This window comes from Gopherus evgoodei, chromosome 2 (assembly GCF_007399415.2).
Source record: "Gopherus evgoodei ecotype Sinaloan lineage chromosome 2, rGopEvg1_v1.p, whole genome shotgun sequence".
In the NCBI taxonomy this organism is placed as follows: domain Eukaryota; kingdom Metazoa; phylum Chordata; order Testudines; family Testudinidae; genus Gopherus; species Gopherus evgoodei.
The window spans coordinates 257,986,708-258,007,939 of NC_044323.1; the positions used below are offsets into that span (position 1 = coordinate 257,986,708).

The window sequence follows — 21,232 nt, forward strand, 5'->3', positions numbered from 1 at the left end:
TTATCTATGCCAATGTTCATAGACCTCAAGACTCACGCTAACTACTGAAATCAGTGTCTTGCAGGATACAAGCCTGTAGGTTCCTTGCATTACTGCTGAAAATAATGAAGGCAAGGCAGTGAATATAGTAAAGGCAAGCTAGCCGTATGGGCTACACCATTGAGTGTAAACATTTGTCTTAGTCAAATTACTTAGATTGATTTTTTTTATATTCACCTCTACCCCGATGTAACACTGTTCTCGGGAGCCAAAAAATCTTACTGCATTATAGGTGAAACCACATTATATCGAACTTGCTTTGATCCATTGGAGTGCACAGCCCCCTCTCCCCCTTCGAGAGCTGCTTTTCCTTGTTATATCCGAATTCATGTTATATTCAATCATGTTATATTGGGGTAGAGGTGTGTATATATATTTCTTACTTTGCTTCCTTTTTCTGTTGGAGGAAAGCAAGCTTTTCATATGTGATTTTGTTAAAAATATTTAGTTTTGTGTTTGGAGGAAGAGAGGAGAAACCATCCCCAGCTTGGTTACAGCCATGAGAATCCCCATTCTGCCTGTTTTTACATCCTACAAACACTGTTCTGGCTCCTCATGGCTCATCATCTTTCTGGCCAAAAAAGACTTCATTATACTCATTTAGAACTTGCCAATATCTCTTCTTAATTTGTTAGATGAGACGCTGTTCAGTGATATGAGGTATTTCCTCTTCCCACATGCTAAAACCAGTACCTCTGCAGCATACCCATTTCTGTTGACCCAGACAGCAAGAAACCAGGACCAGAAATATTATTTTTCTGGCTCTTCTACATAGTGGTTCTCTGGCAGGTCAGGTCCTAACTTATCCCCACCATGCTCCAAATTGTTTCCCTGGCTCTGCATAGCATCTGTTATTGGCAACAGAAATCTACACATTCCTTGCAAAGCACATAAGAAAACTTCTTATATCCCATTCTTGAAGTTAGCCTCAAAATGTAGACAATGACAATATTATACTGGTTTCAGTGTAAGATTTGGTCTATGCCAAAAAAGCATTGTTAGACCCAAGGACTCATAATTTTAAAGTTCAATATCTGGACCATCATGGCTAGAAATATATGCCTTATATCATTAGAAACTGAGTGATCTTAAAGAAAAGTTCTGGCATTTTAATTAGCGCACAAAGATGTTGCATATCATTTACAGGAGACACTTGTTCCCTCTAGACTTGACTTTTCCAAAAATTTAACTGAGCAAAGGTAAGTATTTTTCATATTATTCAACTTTGGTTATTTACCACTACCTGTAATCTTGAATCATCACTGAGATCTTCTCTAGAGCTACCTTCCCCTATTTTCAGGGCTTATATACAATTTAGGTCCATTTCCTGCACAAACTTTCACGTGTTTAACTTTAAGTACTCATATGGCCCATTAAATTAAAGTTAAGCATTAAAGTTAAGCACATATATATTTTCAGGATTGGGGCCTTATTAATGAAAAAGAATGTGTGATAGAATACGTTGGAAACACAAACACAGTGCCTTAAGAAAGAAGGTTTTGCAAACTCCCCACTTCCAGTGTCAGCCTATCCCTCTCCCATGCTCAACCCAGCTTTTTCTGAAAAGGCTCCATAGCATCACAGCTTTCTATAGGACTCTTGTGTCTACCTGTTACAGTCTAACCTGTGATCAGTTTAACCATATTTTATCTGTATATTGTGTTGAATAAAGATATATTGCAGTCTAGACATTAGAAAGCCTGGATAGTAAATGAGATTGTTGAATCAAAAAACAGAAAATCATTTGAAATGCTAACATTCCATATCCTTTAAAAATGTGGAAAATCTATTTTAGAATAATGTACATGTTTAACAAATTAAAAACACTTGTCAACTGGAAAAATACTAACCATCTTAAACCATATCTGGGAAAGTTGAGGATTGCTAACAGTTATTTATTAGTTTGTTTCATTTTTCCATACAAATCTACTTAATTTTATTCTGGAAACTATCTCTGTTTCTCCACTATGCTCAGCCATTAAATAGTATTTATCTCTGAGCAATAAAGCCTTTTGTTTTTTCTTGAAGTCATGGTGGAAGTGATGAGTTTCAACAGACATTTTATCTAACCCTGCCTTTCTTCTTACAACTCTTGAAGTGGAGACAGAATACAGAGCAAGCTCACTGCTGTGTAGCTATTGTCTGTTAATGATCAGTGTCATGTTAATATTCAAAATCACTAGGAAATTTTAAGATCTATTTTTCCTCCCCTACAAACAACTTTTCTCATTACTCAGAATGAATGATACTGATCCCCATCAGCCAGCAAATTTATAATCCAGCATAACCTGCAAATTTTTGTTTGGGTACAAGTTCATTTTGAAAATAAAAGTGAAAGTGAAAAATCTGTTACAAATTCCTCAAAGTAAGTGTGTGTGTATGTGTGTTGAAGAAAAATTGAACAATCCCAAGTGGTTTTAGGCATAGCCACCAGGTGTTTGAATGTGTGTGTTCCAGTGTATGGTTGTGTCCTCAAATGCACATTTTATAGAGCCTAATGGGTCGTGGAGCAACTCATATCTTGGTTCAGTACTTTAAGGAGGGGCTATTAAAAGCTATTAAAATGTTTATTAATATATTTCATATCATATTAATTTATAAAGCCCTGATTCTTTTACTATAAAAATAATATAAAATATTTATCAGTATATATAGTATATACTTTTCACTTTTATAGTACTTTTCATCCAAATATCTCAAAGCACTTTACAAGGGTGGCTAAGCACTGTTATTTACATTTTGCAATCAGTCCAAGCATCTGTGATGACAACAGTAAAAAGAGGGACCAGAAGGTTCCAAGAGTGCTAATTTGAATAAATTCAAGAAATGAAAAACAATTTGGGAGTGTAAATGCCCATGGTTTGCTCATGCAAATTGTGGATGCAGCTTTGAGTGGCCATTTGAAAATGTGACTCTATATCAAGAAAGGTGTGATATGAATACAACAAAAAGTCCAGAAACTCCCGAATGAATCTTCTACAGTACACCGACATGTTCCTCTGTCACCCTGAACAAATCAGTCTCTCTACTTCTGTTTCAATATCCTTAAAACGGTGTTTATAATGCTTGCCTATCCACATCTCTGGTATGAGATTTCCTTGATTAGTATTTGTAGAGTGCTTTGAAGATTAAAAGCCCTATATATGAGCTAGATATTTTAATAAAAGTCATTGTGGGAGGAAGGGAAGGGACACATACTGGAGTGGCAGTTTGATGTGCTTAGAGGAATAAATCTAACAGCACATATATTATTCCTTGTCCATGTGATATAGTACATAGTGACTCTAAACCACAGCTAGTATACCCTTTATGTAAAGGGGAAACCACTAAAGATCCTATTAGACAGTAGGAAATTCAAATGTTACTAAATGCATAGAAGTTCAATCTAGACTACAGCTAATGTGGTCAAACATACATGGAGAAGAAAAAGCATATCCCACTGACAATTTGACTTAGTGGAAGACAACATATATTTCCTGAGAGTGGAGTTAATCCCAGAGCTGTCTCCATCTAGAGTGATTTTAGGCAAGGGCAATCCATTATTGCTCCAGTTGGTGAGGGCAAAAACGAACAGGAAGTCAGTGCTGTAGTGAGGATCATACTTATAGTTTGAAAGAAGGAAAAAGGCCAAAGTATGGAAATCTTTTAGGGAATTGATCCAAAGGATAAAAATGAAGACCAAGACAGAGGTAAAAATATCACTTTTTTCATATGTTAAAGATTGGTGTTAGCCAGAAAGGATTCCTTGAGACTTTTCCAAGTTTTAACTCTCAGATGAAACATTTACACCAGCATGTCAAAAAAGTGACTAGAGTGAAGGTAGAGGATAATTTTTGGTGGTTGAAGATACATAGATAGGTTTTTAAAAAGATCATTCTTTATTATGTACAATTGAAAAAACAGCTATTAGTGGTCTGAGTTTTGAGAGGTTCGTATTACATTTTAGGGCACTATCTTGTGCTAGCAATTTCTGAAGTGAAAAGACTAGGGAAAAGAAGTTTTTGTCCTTACTTTGTCTGTTTTTACTTACCAACTATTCACACGAGATTTGCAAAAATGGTGAAATTTTGCCATTTTAAAGAATAGTGTAATGGTTAAAAGGCAGGACTGGGAGTCAGAAAATCACGGTTCTATCCGACCACTACCAGAAGCTAGCATTATGATTTTGATAAAGTCATTTAACCGTTCTGTGCCTCAGTTTCTCCATCTAACTGTAAATTGTTCTCTATAAGGCAACTTTAGGGCCAAACTGGATTTGTAGGTCAGCATGGTTTTGATCTGGCCTGTGACATCATCTGTTTAGTAGTAAAATTTGAGTAATCAACTAGTGGTGTAGAGCAGTGCATTCAGCACTTGTGACTTCATATACACAATGTGTCAGGTCCTCAGCTGAGGACCTAGCCCAAGAAATGTTGCCCTGTTTCTGAGAACAGTTTCAGTGCAAAATATATACCGTTCAAAATAACAAAAACAAAACCCAATCAGGACGCTAACATGGGAAGATGTTTATTGGTGAAAGGACAAAGAAGAAAAAAAGGTGTTATTCTGTGAAACAAAACAAAAAATCAATTAATTTACCAGTTAGCACATCCCTGGGCAGCCGTACTCCCGATCAGTAGATCCTACTGGTCCAGCTAGAACATTCATGCTCAGCTGTCATTTCAGAGTGATCCCTGCAGGGCTGTCCCTAGCCATTCTGGGGCTTTACACAGCCCCCCCCCATGGGGGGGAGGGCCCAGGCCTCCACGTGGTGGGGGAGTCTGGCCCCAGGCTTCTGCCGGGGGGGGCGCTGGCTTGAGGAGTAGAGGGAGAACTGCCCCCCAGCACTCACTGGTGAAGCAGGCTGGAACTGAGTCGCTGCACTTCCCACTGCCAGTGAGTGCAGGCCCAACCCTGCCGCAGTCCTCAGGAGACTGGGGGCAGGGCCGGGGTGGAGCAGGGCCGGGGGCTTTGGGGAAGGGGTGGAGTGGGGGCAGGGCTGGGCAGAGCAAGGGCAGGGGCCATGGGGAAGAGGTGGAGCAGGGGCTGGAGCAGCATGCAGCTGCATAGGACACCAGGAAATTTGGGGCACCAAATTTCCTGGTGCCCTATGCCTATTGGTAAGGACAACCCTGGGTCCCTGTTCCATTAGCAAAGAGAGTAGCTTAATATATGTTAAGCTGAACAACTGGAATTTAATTGAATCCTGTGTACTGCTTCCAGCCTAACTCCACCTGCTCCTTGTACCCTTGGTGTCTCTCAATAATAGTCCCTCCGAGGAACATGGTTCCTCTGACTCCACTTCCATGGATTATGACACATCTTCCCTATTATACAAACTTTTTACTACAAATAAAACAAATACTTGAAGCCAAGCCTTCAACAACCTGTCCCTTCAGCCAGAGGTTGCTAGCCCATAGCTGAGTTGAAGTCTTGTCTTTATCACAAAATTCAGCTGATTATGTAGTCTTCGAGATAGTTTGATATCCTCAACAGACAGCCACACTGGGACTAACCTCTCTATGTCTTCATTTCATCTATCTTCAAGTCTAGCAAACAATGTTTCTAGAGTATCCTCCTTCCTTGTGGGGCTGGCTTCTGGATAGTTCTTTGTCTCTCTGTTCTGTGATGATCTGTGTAACTGTAGGACAGGAGTGGGCAAACTTTTTGGCCTAAGGGCCACATCCGGGTTCTGAAACTGTATGGAGGGCAGGTAGGGAAGGCTATATATCCACCCCCTCCCACTTCCTGCCCTGTGACTGCCGCCCTCAGAACCTCTGACCCATCCAACCCCCCTTGCTCCTTGTCTCCTGACCGCTCCCTCCCAGGAACCCCTGCCCCTGACCGCCCCCTGGATCCCACCCCTTATCGAACACCCCCGCTCCCTGTCCCCTGACTGCTCTGACCCCTATCCACACCCCTGCCCTCTGACAGGCCCCTCAGGATTCCCACACTTATGCAGCCACCTCCTGCTCCCTGTCCCCTGACTGCACCCTGGGACCCCCTACCCCTTATCCAACCCACCCACTCCCCGCCACCTTACCATACCGCTCAGAGCACCAGGACTGGCAGCCGCGCTACCTGGCCGGAGCCAGCCACACCGCCGCGTAGTCTAGAGCACCGGGGCAGGACGGCGGCTCTCGCAGCCGCACTGCCTGGCAGGAGCTCGCAGCCCTGCTGCCCAGAACACTGGCGGCACAGCAAGCTGAGGCTGCAGGGGTGGGGGGACAGCAGGGGAGGGGCCAAGGGCTACCCACCCTGGCTGGGCAGGACAGTCCCATGGGCCGAATGTGGCTCGCGGGCCATAGTTTGCCCACCTCTGCCGTAGGTTCTCTGAGTCTTGTATCTTCTGCTTGTAAGTGTCTCCTTTGCCTTTGGATCACTTATCCCTCTTCTGTAGTTACCTTGTATGATCTCGGTGCAACCGGGCTCGAGGCAGAGTGGACCACTCTGCCTGGTTCCCGAATATGGCAAAATAAGTGTTTTATTTTCCTGCTGTTGTACTCCTGTATGGTCAGATCTGTGTACAGATGGAACTCCTCCTTCCACTTGGTCCATTGCTGGGCTAGATTTGTGTCTGCAAAATCCAGGGCTCTAGGACAGTGGTTCCCAAACTTGATCCGCCGCCACTTGTGCAAGGAAAGCCCCTGGTGGGCCGGGCCGGTTTGTGTACCTGCAGTATCTGGGCCCACTTCCAGCAGCTCCCATTGGCCCGGAGCAGCGAACCGCAGCCACTGGGAGATGCAATCGGCCAAACCTGCGGATGCAGCAGGTACACAAACCGGCCCGGCCCACCAGCGGCTTTCTCTGCACAAGCAGCAGAACAAGTTTGGGAACCACTGCTCCAGGAGCTTCAGACTGAGTTCCATGGCTCACCCTGCCAGCTGATACACTTCAGAGAACTCACCGTTCCAGTGCTGCCACCGTATTTCATTAGCAGAGAGTAAAGCTGAATGCAGGCTAAGTTGAACAAGTGGAACTTTATTAAATGCTGAGCTCTGTTTTAGATGAGTTGTTTCCAGCCTAACACCTCACATTCCTCCCTCCGGGAGCTGGACTCTCTGTGTCCAGTTCCACTGATCATGATACATTCCCCTGTTCTTTGGGCCTAGTGCTGGCAGATGGGAAGGACTGGAAATAGCATACAGTGGATCAGGAGCAGCTTGAATTTTTTTCAAGAATCCTAGATAAATTGTAACAAAATAAGCTGAGTCCATCACAGGAATTCTGTGCTGAAATTTCAGTCTATTTCAGCTTAATACAAAACAAAATCCTGTGATGAGGCTGTTCTTCCCTTAAGGTTTCTCTGAACCTATTTAAACAAATAGACAAGGGATGTAAGGGTATCCCCCTGGGGTATTCATAACAGCCGTATCTCAGGAACATGCTAGGCAGCCCACAAGGAGGCAATCTGAGGTGTAGAGGAAAGACTTCCAGGGCTGTGCCTTTTCTTCTCTCAGCATCTTTTCAGCACATGAAAAGATGGGAGTTGTCTTACCAAGTGGGGGGTCAGTGCTAACGAGGCCAATTCAATTAAGGTGGAAGTGGCCTTCCTCCTTTGATATTCACCCCTTCTTGTCAACTGTTGAGAATCGACCACTTCCACCTTAATTGAATTAGCCTCGTTAGCACTGACACCCCCGACTTGGTAAGGCAACTCCCATCTTTTCATGTGCTGAATATATTTATACTGCTTTCTGTATTTTTCACTCCATGCATCTGATAAAGTGGGTTTTAGACCACAAAAGCTTATGCCCAAATAAATTATAGTCTCTAAGGTGCCACAAGAACTCCTCGTTCTTTTAACCATCTTCAGTTAATTTCTGAGGTACCTTGCACTGTCACTTGGATTTGCAGATCTCTCTTCTTGTAGTATTTTGGATTCTCAACCATGTTTGCTGTGTCAGACCATGGTCCACTCTCCATAAGTTTCAGTCTGGATTGGGTAACTTCTGTTGCTTAGGAAATTCTACATGCTTTGTGAAGGGGTTAATTTTATAGTAGTCATTCTTTGAGTTTTTTTGTTCCAGATTCTAATCACAATCCAGTCTTTTTATCAGGGACTCATTTAACACCCCCCCCCCCCCCGAATTGCAAGATTGGCTCTTCAGCCTCACATAAATCACCATTTGTAACCTCAGATTAAAACATATCATTCATATCTTTCATTTTTACATGGGTACAGTATTCTTTAAATTTCTGAACTACAATTTTAAGCATGATCAATTTTATGTTCTTTTTATTTACCTGTTGGGTTTTGAACCTTTAAGTGGCACTCATGTCATGTTTTCAATCTTTACTCCGCAACCAAGAGAGATAGAAGCATATTCTTTTTTCAAATGAAAGTTGACATATTTACCTAAGCACACAGTGCCAGGAGCTAGGGCTTTAAGAAAATCACCAAATGTCATGAAACACATGATAAAATTAATTGATATCACTGAGTTAGGCTGTTCTGTGTGAATTAACTGAAAATGTTAAACATAGCAAGTGCTTCAGAACCACCCATTGTCAAAAATAAGGTATGTCTTCCTTTTGACCAACACCCGTTGCTAGCAAATGAAGAGTGAAGTGCTGTTTGAAGTTCCTCCAATCTTCTTCCAAGTTCCCAGTGAGTTTCAGCTGTGAAGGAGCTTTTAGCTGCTCCATTTCTTCACTCAGGTTATTTTCTGAATCTCTTTTTATTTCTGGTAGTGTGTGGTATTCTGTAATAACTCAGAGAAAAGGTGCTTGACAGAGAGAAGCTTCATTCAGTATCTCGGTTCCAACTGCTGCTGCATTACTTAACATGATCTCTTAAAGGCACAGTTCCCCATACCTAACATATGTTCAGCCAGAAGGACAAGGAGGGGTTCTGACTACACAAGGAGGTGTTTATTTTTCTGTTTTCTTTAGGCCTGTACCTATGATGTCAGTAATCCATACTGGGAACAAGTTTTCACCAAGAAAAGCTATTTGTGTAGCATGGAAAATATTCTGCCTGTGTGTGTGTGCGTGCATGCGTGCACACACAAACAAGCTTGTGAACAGGATTGCAACAAGAAATTTCTTGCACAGCTTTTTACTTGTGGAGTCTCTTCAAAGGTGTTTGTTCTCTGCTATTCCTTTCTGTATCCTATCTCTCCAGCAAAGAATATCACTGGCACTACCCTGTACTTCCTAAAAGCCTACTCATTGTCACTGAACTGTTAACACAAGTGGCCACTGAATAACAGATTGTATAATCAAATATAACCTGTTTTATATTTTTGCTGTTTGTGATTATATCAAGTGGTACTCTAAATTCTGATCCTTAAGATCTACACAGGCCTCTTTCACAGCAAAGACCTTAATACAATTTTCTCTTGAATTGCTATCCAGAGAGATAGTCCAGGTAAATCATGAACTCTGTTGAGAGAATATTTTAGGGTGTTAAAAGGTATAGGGGAACTAAGACAAAAGGAGCATAATCTATGGCTCTTATTCATTGCTGCATATGAAGTTAAAATAAAACATCTATCAAGCTGTAATGCACAAACAATTTTGAGTATGTGTGTTTCCCTTGAGTACCAGCTGGTATTTTGATTGCATGCAAGTGCAGTCAGTTTTAAAAGAGTTGATGACAATACTATTGTGTGCTAGGGCATCTTGTTTTGCCCTTTTACCTTAACACAGTCTCTTTGTAAACAGGGTGAAAAAGCCCACTCTCTTGGTCTAGAGAGTGGTAGTTAATTCAGCTTGATCTCACAGACAGCAGAAAAAAGCAGAGGAGTAAATAGTTTTGAGATTGCACGGGCTTAGCTTGGATTTAATTAGGGAAAAGACCAGGTAAGTAACCCAGCTCTGGAAGCTTTCCTTTGTAAATTCTCTGAGGTGAAGAAAGCTCCTTTAAGAGAATATAAATGTCTGCAACATCTGGGAAAGTTGAGGATTTAAGAGAATTATCTGTTACATCACATTAATCGCCTACAGGGTTTAAAGAAAACATTTGTAAACTACAAAACCTTGGGCTTGATGTTTTCAACACTATGCTAACTTAGAAACAGACACATTTGCTAACACCTAGTGGCTGCTTAAACAGTGGCTCAAGGAAGAATGAGCTTTAGAATGATTGGCATTAGACCTACTATAAGTCATAACTCCAGGAAAGATTTGACATGACAGTCAAACAAGAAGAGAATTATGATCAATGTCAAAGGCATTCATTTTTCCCTTTAATGAAGAATACCTCATTTTTGGCTGACTCTGTTTCCTTTTTGCTTTGTATTCCCCATTGGGGCTACAGTGTTGAGCTGGGCATTTGAAAGAGCTGGGAAAAGAGGTTTTGGGGAAACCACAAATTTTACTCATGTTTGGTTCATTTCTCACATTTCAGAAGCAAGTATTTTGGAAATCCAATAATTTGTGTTTGGCAGGTTAGTGATTTAGGTTTGTGGTATTATTAGTTAAGATGCTGTAAAGTTCATCTACACTTATCAACAGCATGGACTGAAATTTTGAATATTTTAAAGTCTGTAATTATACTTAACGCTTGTGCCTTAATTGGTCAGACTTTTCTAAAGTGTGTTAAAATATGTTGTCCAATTATTTTAGTTAGTGCAGAGAGCAAGCCAAATTTGTTGTATTGTCAGGGATCTTGCCTTTTATAGCTGTCATTTGTTGTTTTAAGTAATCCTTTTAAATTAAGTTACTAGTATATATTATTTCCTTTTTATTCATTTATCTGATATTTGGACAGATTAAACAAGCATAAAATGAAAGATTAGTCTTTTATTCTAAAAATTATATTTGACTTATAATACTACACCCTTCCAAAAATTCCCCTAATCCTAGTGTCTGAAATTTCTTTCCTAGACCCACATTTTCAGAAATGTACATGTGCAAAAATGAACGCGCATAATTTGTGTGTATAATTGTAGTATTGCCAAGGATTGGAGACTTGCATGTACCAGTAACTAATTAGACTTCAAATGATCTAACTGGTCATTGGTGAGCACAGGCATAATGACATGTACAATTTTGCAAACCTATTTCTGAACATTAGGACTTAATTATTTAAAACTAATTTTAAGACTGAGATAGATATTGAGTATTATCTTCATTCTGCTTCATGGAGGGGAAACAGAGGCAGAAAAAGTTATTGACTACAGTTGCACAATGAGTCTGAGGCAGATGAAGAAACAGCCAATTTTTTTTTAGGTATTGTAGATTTAAACATTTGTGAATTATCTTGCTTTGAGGTACTTTACTATCCTGTTAATGTATTTGTCAGTTATTAAAATTTTTTGTTGTGTGTTCTGCATGTTATATGCAAAACTTTCTGTATATCAAGAAGGGAGACTGTATCCTTTAGGGGTACATTTTCAATAAACTGTGCATGGAGTTAGGCGTAACTTCTTGGGAATGTTAATGGTCATTGTGCATAATTTACCAGTGCCTCACACTTTTATCCCTTGAGCCAGTGAAGACTCTGCCTGATGCCAGAAGACTGACAAAACCATTGGAGTATTTTAATGACAGATTTATACTCTGGTTGAGTTCTGTCCTTTTCAGACTTCATATCTCTGATTTATGAAACTTTAGAAAATGATGTTCTCTCTACTACAACTGGATGCTGAAGTCCCTGTGCCACTTTTTGTTAGAATACGGGTTTGTTCATGTATCCTGGGCCAAATATCTCATCAGTCCACTATTGTGCAATATATACTATGCACTAGTAAGCTGCTGGCTGCAATCCCAGAGGTGACTGCATTTCAGTGGTGCTATATACATATTATTTGTGAAGTGCTTTGGATCCTTCAAGATGAAAATCACTATATAAATGTGGACTATTTTTACTCTATCAGAAAAAATAGAACTATTTGAAAAACACTGTAATGGGTAGATGAGGTCATATACCAAGAGCTTTTTTTGATAACTTGTTTCTGAGGATTTGCAAGGTTCAATAGAGAAACTAGACACAAAGAATCCAAATAAATTCTACAGCATTGTACCGTTTCTTGCTACTTTTTCAGTAGGAAGTGTAAGTGACTCCACGTGTACTCAATGTAAAGATGAATGACATATGAAACTGTTTCTCTACTTAAGAGATGTATATATCTTTCTTTCTTTTTTTAAAGATCCTTCTGAAGTTCTTTCACATACAGCTTGGTACTGCTCTGCTGTCTCTGTTTTAACAAAAGCTATTTTGTATGTTTAGATTAATTTCTCTTTAATGAGAAAAAACTCAGTCTGTGACAGATTGCTTTCTATCATGCACACCTGCATTTGCTCTGAACTTGGTAGCTTGATAAATTGATAAGATAAGTTGGTCACATGTTTTTTTAAAAAACACAAAACATAGGCCTTAATAAGAGAATGCTACATATTTCTTCTAAAAGGTTAAAAAGTATTTCTCAGGGCTCTTAAATTACCATATTCTGATACCAAGGGAAAATAAAACCTGGGCTTAGAGTCTTGTTTGTACTTAGAGGGCTTTCCGGACAGGAAGGCAATCTTGATGCAATGCAGTAAGCCACAATACCAGTGGGGCATTACAGGTGAAAAATTTGCAGCTGTGCCCCTCACCACAATGTATTACAACTGTACAGTGGAATATTTCCTGTACAGAAATAGGGCTTGGTTAACTTTGTTTCCCAAGAGTAGATCACATTAAAATGTTATAAAATCATGATTTCCTGCATTTGAATACTTGTGGTTTCTCAACTGGTTCCAATATTACAAAGGGTTTTTTATGGCTTCTATTAGTTGAAGATGTATAGAAGCTTTTTTTCAAACTCAGCTAAAAGGCATTTAGGTATTTTTTTTAAAACAGGTTTTTTTTTCAGAAAAGAAATTTTTCTTTGATATCTCTGCATTATAATTGATAGGTGTTTATTTTATATTCTGCAGTACTGATTTAAGTGTAAGTAGAATAAATACCACATAACTAATAGCAGTGGCAGACTACCATAAATATATTTGATTTAACATAGATAGAAGGTTTGAGATGCTATTCTTTATTTTTAAAAAAAAGTATATTCCCCTTTTACCCAAAGATTTCCAAGTCCTTTGGAAAGCTGAGTAAATATTATTATCCTCATTTTACAGATGAAAAACCTGAAATTAAAACACACACACAGAGGCATATTTACAATTGAACTAAATAACTGTGACTTTCAGACAGGCATTATTAAACCCAATTCAAATCAGGATCCAAAAGCTCTCTGTGAAGAAAAGGTAATGTATAGTTTCTTAAAGTTTTTCCAATTGCAGTATCTGCTTATCACTGTTAAGCACTGAGCAGGTGCTGTTGAGGAAGAATTTTCAGTGCCCAAAGTCTAAGGATATAGCAAAATAGTGTGAATAGCAAAAATAGTGTGAATAACAAAGATGAAGACGAAGTTTGAAAAAGGCATAACATAATTTCCTTTGTGCAGCTATAATTTATTGGATTATATAAAAACTGAAACATTGTTATGCTGTATCTGACTTTGAATCACTTCCATTTTTTATTTGGATCCACATCAAAAGTCTAATGGAGTGAATTTCCAGAACATAGATATGCCAGAAGAGGTTATTTTCCACAGTGATGAGATATAATCTTAGTGCCTTGAGAAGGAGGTAAGAAATGTTATCCAACTCCTAGAAGGCAACTTGCTCTGTACGATGAGTTCACAACACTTAGGGCTTGTCTACGGGCTTGTCTACATCAGAAAGTTGCAGCGCTGGTGAGGGAGTTACAGCGCTGCAACTTTGAAGGTGTACACATCTGCAGGGCATCACCAGCGCTGCAACTCCCTGTTTGCAGCGCTGGCCGTACTCCCGTTTTGTCTCGGGTGTAGAGGATCCAGCGCTGGTGATCCAGCGCTGGTAATCCAATGTAAACACTTACCAGCGCTTTTCTTGACCTCCGTGGAAGGAGGAAGCCTCTGGTAATCAAGCTGATCTCCTTTCCCGGTTTGCTCTCTTGTTCCCGGAACCCCGAGCAAGCAGGTAAGGAGAACCGCTTGCTCGGCGGTTCGGGGAACGAGAGAGCAAACCGGGAAAGGAGAGCAGCTTTGCCGCGGTTTGCTCTCTCGTTCCCGGAGCCACCCTGCAAACCGCAGGGAAGGAGAACCGCTTGCTCGGCGGTTCGGGGAACGAGAGAGCAAACCGGGAAAGGAGACCAGCTTCGCCGCGGTTTGCTCTCTCGTTCCCGGAACCCCGAGCAAGCAGGTCTCCTTCCCTGCGGTTTGCAGGGTGGCGCCGGGAACGCGAGAGCAAACCGCGGCGAAGCTGGTCTCCTTTCCCGGTTTGCTCTCTCGTTCCCCGAACCGCCGAGCAAGCGGTTCTCCTTACCTGCTTGCTCGGGGTTCCGGGAACTAGAGAGCAAACCGGGGAAGGAGACCAGCTTCGCCGCGGTTTGCTCTCGCGTTCCCGGAGCCACCCAGCAAACCGCAGGGAAGGAGACCTGCTTGCTCGGGTTCCGGGAACGAGAGAGCAAGCCGGGGAAGGAGACCAGCTTCGCCGCGGTTTGCTCTCTCGTTCCCGGAACCCCGAGCAAGCAGGTCTCCTTCCCTGCGGTTTGCAGGGTGGCTCCGGGAACGCGAGAGCAAACCGCGGCGAAGCTGGTCTCCTTTCCCGGTTTGCTCTCTCGTTCCCGGAACCCCGAGCAAGCAAGTCTCCTTCCCTGCGGTTTGCAGGGTGGCTCCGGGAACGCGAGAGCAAACCGCGGCGAAGCTGGTCTCCTTTCCCGGTTTGCTCTCTCGTTCCCGGAACCCCGAGCAAGCAGGTCTCCTTCCCTGCGGTTTGCAGGGTGGCTCCGGGAACGCGAGAGCAAACCGCGGCGAAGCTGGTCTCCTTTCCCGGTTTGCTCTCTCGTTCCCGGAACCCCGAGCAAGCAAGTCTCCTTCCCTGCGGTTTGCAGGGTGGCTCCGGGAACGCGAGAGCAAACCGCGGCGAAGCTGGTCTCCTTTCCCGGTTTGCTCTCTCGTTCCCGGAACCCCGAGCAAGCAGGTCTCCTTCCCTGCGGTTTGCAGGGTGGCTCCGGGAACGCGAGAGCAAACCGCGGCGAAGCTGGTCTCCTTCCCCGGTTTGCTCTCTCGTTCCCGGAACCCCCCTTGAAGCCGCCCAACAGCGCTGCAGTGTGGCCACATCTAACACCACTTGCAGCGCTGGTTGCTGTAAGTGTGGCCACTCTGCAGCGCTGGCCCTATACAGCTGTACTAATACAGCTGTAACAACCAGCGCTGCAAAATTTTAGATGTAGACATGGCCTACATCAGAAAGTTGCAGCGCTGGTGAGGGAGTTACAGCGCTGCAACTTTGAAGGTGTACACATCTGCAGGGCATCACCAGCGCTGCAACTCCCTGTTTGCAGCGCTGGCCGTACTCCCGTTTTGTCTCGGGTGTAGAGGATCCAGCGCTGGTGATCCAGCGCTGGTAATCCAATGTAAACACTTACCAGCGCTTTTCTTGACCTCCGTGGAAGGAGGAAGCCTCTGGTAATCAAGCTGATCTCCTTTCCCGGTTTGCTCTCTCGTTCCCGGAACCCCGAGCAAGCAGGTAAGGAGAACCGCTTGCTCGGCGGTTCGGGGAACGAGAGAGCAAACCGGGAAAGGAGAGCAGCTTTGCCGCGGTTTGCTCTCTCGTTCCCGGAGCCACCCTGCAAACCGCAGGGAAGGAGAACCGCTTGCTCGGCGGTTCGGGGAACGAGAGAGCAAACCGGGAAAGGAGACCAGCTTCGCCGCGGTTTGCTCTCTCGTTCCCGGAACCCCGAGCAAGCAGGTCTCCTTCCCTGCGGTTTGCAGGGTGGCTCCGGGAACGCGAGAGCAAACCGCGGCGAAGCTGGTCTCCTTTCCCGGTTTGCTCTCTCGTTCCCGGAACCCCGAGCAAGCAGGTCTCCTTCCCTGCGGTTTGCAGGGGGGTTCGGGGAACGCGAGAGCAAACCGCGGCGAAGCTTGTCTCCTTCCCCGGTTTGCTCTCTCGTTCCCCGAACCGCCGAGCAAGCGGTTCTCCTTACCTGCTTGCTCGGGGTTCCGGGAACTAGAGAGCAAACCGGGGAACGAGACCAGCTTCGCCGCGGTTTGCTCTCGCTTTCCCGGAGCCACCCAGCAAACCGCAGGGAAGGAGACCTGCTTGCTCGGGGTTCCGGGAACGAGAGAGCAAGCCGGGGAAGGAGACCAGCTTCGCCGCGGTTTGCTCTCTCGTTCCCGGAACCCCGAGCAAGCAGGTCTCCTTCCCTGCGGTTTGCAGGGTGGCTCCGGGAACGCGAGAGCAAACCGCGGCGAAGCTGGTCTCCTTTCCCGGTTTGCTCTCTCGTTCCCGGAACCCCGAGCAAGCAGGTCTCCTTCCCTGAGGTTTGCAGGGTGGCTCCGGGAATGCGAGAGCAAACCGCGGCGAAGCTGGTCTCCTTTCCCGGTTTGCTCTCTCGTTCCCGGAACCCCGAGCAAGCAGGTCTCCTTCCCTGCGGTTTGCAGGGTGGCTCCGGGAACGCGAGAGCAAACCGCGGCGAAGCTGGTCTCCTTTCCCGGTTTGCTCTCTCGTTCCCGGAACCCCGAGCAAGCAGGTCTCCTTCCCTGCGGTTTGCAGGGTGCTCCGGGAACGCGAGAGCAAACCGCGGCGAAGCTGGTCTCCTTCCCCGGTTTGCTCTCTCGTTCCCGGAACCCCCCTTGAAGCCGCCCAACAGCGCTGCAGTGTGGCCACATCTAACACCACTTGCAGCGCTGGTTGCTGTAAGTGTGGCCACTCTGCAGCGCTGGCCCTATACAGCTGTACTAATACAGCTGTAACAACCAGCGCTGCAAAATTTTAGATGTAGACATGGCCTCAGTTGCATAGGAAGCTGGTCGGGCAGGTGTGTATTGAAATGTTCTGAAATTGTAGAGTTATTCTAGAGGTCAGTTTAAATTATTTATTAGCAATGTACATAGGCACGTTTAATTTTTTATATCTGTTTATACTTAGTTTTCTTTTGAATTCACCTTCCCTGTAATACACTTTTCAACTAACATTACTTTTGCAATTTTGATGCAAATCACTGTTAACCATAAAGTTAAAAATACAGATTGCTGGGTAACATTGCCAAGAATTTTCTTCCTATAGTAATGTGGACAAGAGTTTTTATTTTTCTTCTGTTACTTTTTCAGTTCACCTAAAGGGAGAGTTGTATTTTCAAGGCATTTGGCTGTAGAACAGAAAAATATCCTAATACCAGGATAGCCGTATTATGGAGCAATCAGTTATTCATGCAGGAAGCTTGGGTTAAAATCGCAGCATGGGTTGGCGTCTAACACAAAGTACAAGATTGTTTTATATTCCACCTCTCTTTCACTTAGGTGGCCCTGTTAGGAGATAATAAAACACACACACATGCTTCCTGTCTTCTGTGTGCATTTTGTTGTACAGTAGTTGTTTCTGGAACAAGAGTGACTTCATCTCCAAGGGGAAGTACCACCATGTGAGGGATAGTACTTCAAGAAGTGAACATTTAATCTTTAGAAGCCTTCTTTCAAACAAAAAAAATGAAACAGTACATAAATAAAAGGCCATAATTGCATCTCTGGGGGCAATACATGAACACATTAGTCTGTAACCCAGCTGTTCCCTTCTTTAACTCTTTCTCAAAGGTCACCAAAAGAGAGAAGGAAACTTTCAGTGCATGTATTTCTCTGCACTGCAGTATTCCTACATGGAGGGAGGCTGCTGCCTCTTCTATGTAAGGTATTCGTGTACTAAAATATATAGCAGCCATATTGCAAAGTTGAGTTTAAGGATTCTGAGTTCAGTCTGATTCTATGGGTGCTTAAATAATACCTTTGCACTCCAGGTAACAAGTGAGATTGGGAGATACAAGCTAAACTCGGTGTTCTTTTTCTGTTTTGATGATGAGCATGATCACAGCCATAGACCTTTTTGATAACTAGGAAAAAAAGGAAACTTTTGTCAGCAGAGGTGCTAGATAAAGAATGGTGGGTTCTTGTATGTGTGTGTTGTTTAATAGTGGAGTCTAGTGGCTAGCCTTGTAGCTGTGGTGTTTGTAAGGCTCTTACCAAGAGGGAGGGACGAACAAAGAGCCTTATTTACCTTATTTACCTTATTTAATTTTACACATGGGGCATTTTTTAGTGCATCTAATTCACTCATTCCCACTGCCAGTGACTCAGTTTTGAGGATATAGCCTATTTTCAGTCTTTCACAATTATTGTTTTTGGCAGCTAATGCTGCCCAGAGCACCCATCATCCCTTAAATTTATCCAGATCAGGCATTAGCAATAAGCCCCCTAGAATGAATAAATCTAGATGTTTAGGCACAGAGGATTCTAAATCAAGTAAGTCTTTTGCATTCTTCAGCCCAATATGCTTAGAGTTTGGGACAGTCCCAAAGCATATGAGCTGTAGTTAGTTTAGGGAGATCACATAAACTGCATATTTGACCTTTTAGTTTATAACCTATAAATGATATCTTGAATCCTAATATATCTGTCGAAACTACATTTCTTATGTACGGTACATATTAAAATACAGCTAGGGAAAAATACTGTGCATACAAATGAGTCGCTTTTCAAATTTTAAAACTGTTTTTTTCTCATTTTTATCAGTATACAATGTGTTTTTCCTCATTAGTCACATACCCTATTCCTTTGGTCATTTTTGTGGCTTCCCCTGAATTCTCTCCAGTTTCTATATGTTTCTGTTAATGGGGACCGAAAAATAAGTACACTCTTTCAGATCACAGTGGGGACTAAAAAGGACTTTGATTTCTACCCTTTGATATTAAGTCTCTACTAATGCAGTCTAAAATTGCATTGCGTATTCTGTTACACGCTCATCTAATTTTTATGTCTTGCAGTTACTGTTTTCCAGCTTTCTTCCATTTATTGAATACCTATGTTTCCAAAAAAATTCCTTCCAGTATGCTGTATATTAGCTTGCATTTCTGCAAAATCAGTCTTGTGTCATTGTTTTCTATCTATCTGTATATCTGACTTCTCCGGGTCCCATTGTACAATGTGTCCAGACTGTAGTATCATTTGTAAATTTCTTTGTGCTGTTAACTTGTGCTTTCAACTCAATCAGAGTGAAATTTGCAGGCTCCTCCTAACGAAGGAGGCCTTTTTCAAAATGGCTACCATCTACTGTTGTTCCCAATAGAAATGAAACCTGGCTGCCTTTAGAGAAGATGGCCATTGCCATTGAGGAGATGGTAGTCATTTTGAAAGAGAGCAATTCTTCATGAAATTTTCTATAGAAGAACACTGTTTTTCAGCCCCTATTAAAGAAGAAACTTTCAGTTATGAAGAATTAACCTACAAAAAAGACCATTAATACTAAACAATCACTTTAAAAAACTTAGTTGCAGGAGAGCTACTCAACAGCAAGGGCAAGAGGAAATAACTTAGTGGGTGTGGCATGCAGAAGAATGTGGGGGACAGGAGCAAGGGGGATGCTGGTGTCTGTGTGTACCAGCACAAAGGAATGCAGTATTGTCGACCCCAAGAGTTCAAAAATCATATTGGCTTAAATATCCTGAGGTGTTGTTTTTTTTAAATAATATATTTGGGGTTCTTTTTATTTGGCATTTGAGCCTTTATGGTACATTTAGGTCATGTTGTCAAGATTTTCTCTGCAACCATGAGGGCTACGGACTTTTTATTTTAAATGAAAACTGAGAAACTCATGTGATCACATAATTCTAGGAGCACCAGATATTCAAATCTCGCAATAAAATCACAAGAGTTGGTAGCACTGGGAATATAGGGGGCAAGAGAAATGGGGAAACTTGTATGTGTGTGCAAAGTGTTGTGAAAGTCAGGCACTGGGGGAAATTGGCAACTAGGCTGCTTTGCACTGCTCTAGAATGGGACAATGCAGTCAAAGCACACCGGTGAACCTGACCCTAAAAGTTAAAATTAAGTAATGTAAGCTACATATCTTTTAATTATTAGCAATATCACATGGTAACATTCTCTTTGGGTTTCCTGTTTAGTGTTCGTATATGAACATTTTTATTATTTTTAAAAAATAAAGGACATTTTAAAATAAAAACTACATTGAACTGGGAGTAAGGTTGAGTATATCTCAGTAATTTAGGGGTAAAAACATTTCAGAGATGTTGTAATTATGCCAAGAACAAAAATTAAAAGCTCACAGAATTCAGAGTGAAGGGTAAACTTAAAAGAAGTACTCACGTTATGGTGCCCAAGTATACTTGGCCCTGTAATGATACCATAAGAAAAGGAAAAAATTGAATGTATCTTTTAAAAGCATTTTAATTTAATCTAGGATTAAAAACACAATTATACACTAATCGTAATTGTGTGGTTATTGCAAAGGGTCATTACAGAGTGGAATTCAGGTTGTTTGGGTGCCTTCACTGTGCATTCCATGTATTACTAGGTTTAGATTTATTTTAAGTTTAACCCCTCTCATATTCTCAGTTACTTTCTTGTTATCAATTAAAAGTAGATGTGAGATAGTTTCTTCTGTTTTCAGAATCTCTTGCTTTCTAGATTACACATTTGTTTTCTACATACTTGAGAATTTTTTTTGATGACATTCTCCCCAATTCAACAAGGTATTTAACCACATGCCTAACATTAAGCATCTGAGTAGTTCCATTCACAATGATTGGTCTAATCATATACTTAAAATTAGGTATATGTTTAAGTAACTTGCTGAATCAAGTCCACGATATGACTTTCTTTGTAACCACACAGATATCTGGACAGTTAGTACATTCCATAAGAGAAGCTGTTCTTTTTTTTAAAGTACTTTCAGAGTTGGATCAGGATTTTTTTTAAAAATATACAATTTTCTAGTGATTTGTAGCAGATGCTCAAACTACTTTCCCCTTTATAGCTTCACTAATTTAATGTGCATATTTTAACACTATATTAAATGTTTTAAAGACACTAATTCAAATACAATTAAGCAGAGTTTTGTGGGGATTATTATTAATCATTTGTATTGCCGTAGCACTCTAATTATGAACAAGGACCCCAGTGTCCTAGTCACTATACAAACACAGAACAAAAAGTTGGCCCTGACCCATGGAGCTTACAATATAAGCATAAGACAAGAGACAACAGATGTATACAAATAGACTGATGGAGGAGTAGAGTACTCTATATTATAGTCACATCCAATGGATCTTTTGACTACCTAATGTGAATATGGGATTTTTTGTATTTTCTTTGTCATGCAGTGTAAATAACTATTTCTTTTCCCAATACATAGGAGGATGTTTTAAGTAACATCTTCATAGAAAGGTCTA

At 41.9% G+C, this 21,232-nt stretch overlaps 1 protein-coding gene across 5 annotated transcripts in view; it reads left to right on the forward strand.

Moving 5' to 3' along the window:
* VPS13B (vacuolar protein sorting 13 homolog B) overlaps window positions 1-21,232 on the forward strand; it is a 928,813-nt gene that overhangs the window by 809,327 nt on the left and 98,254 nt on the right. The gene's annotated exons all lie outside the window — the stretch shown is intronic.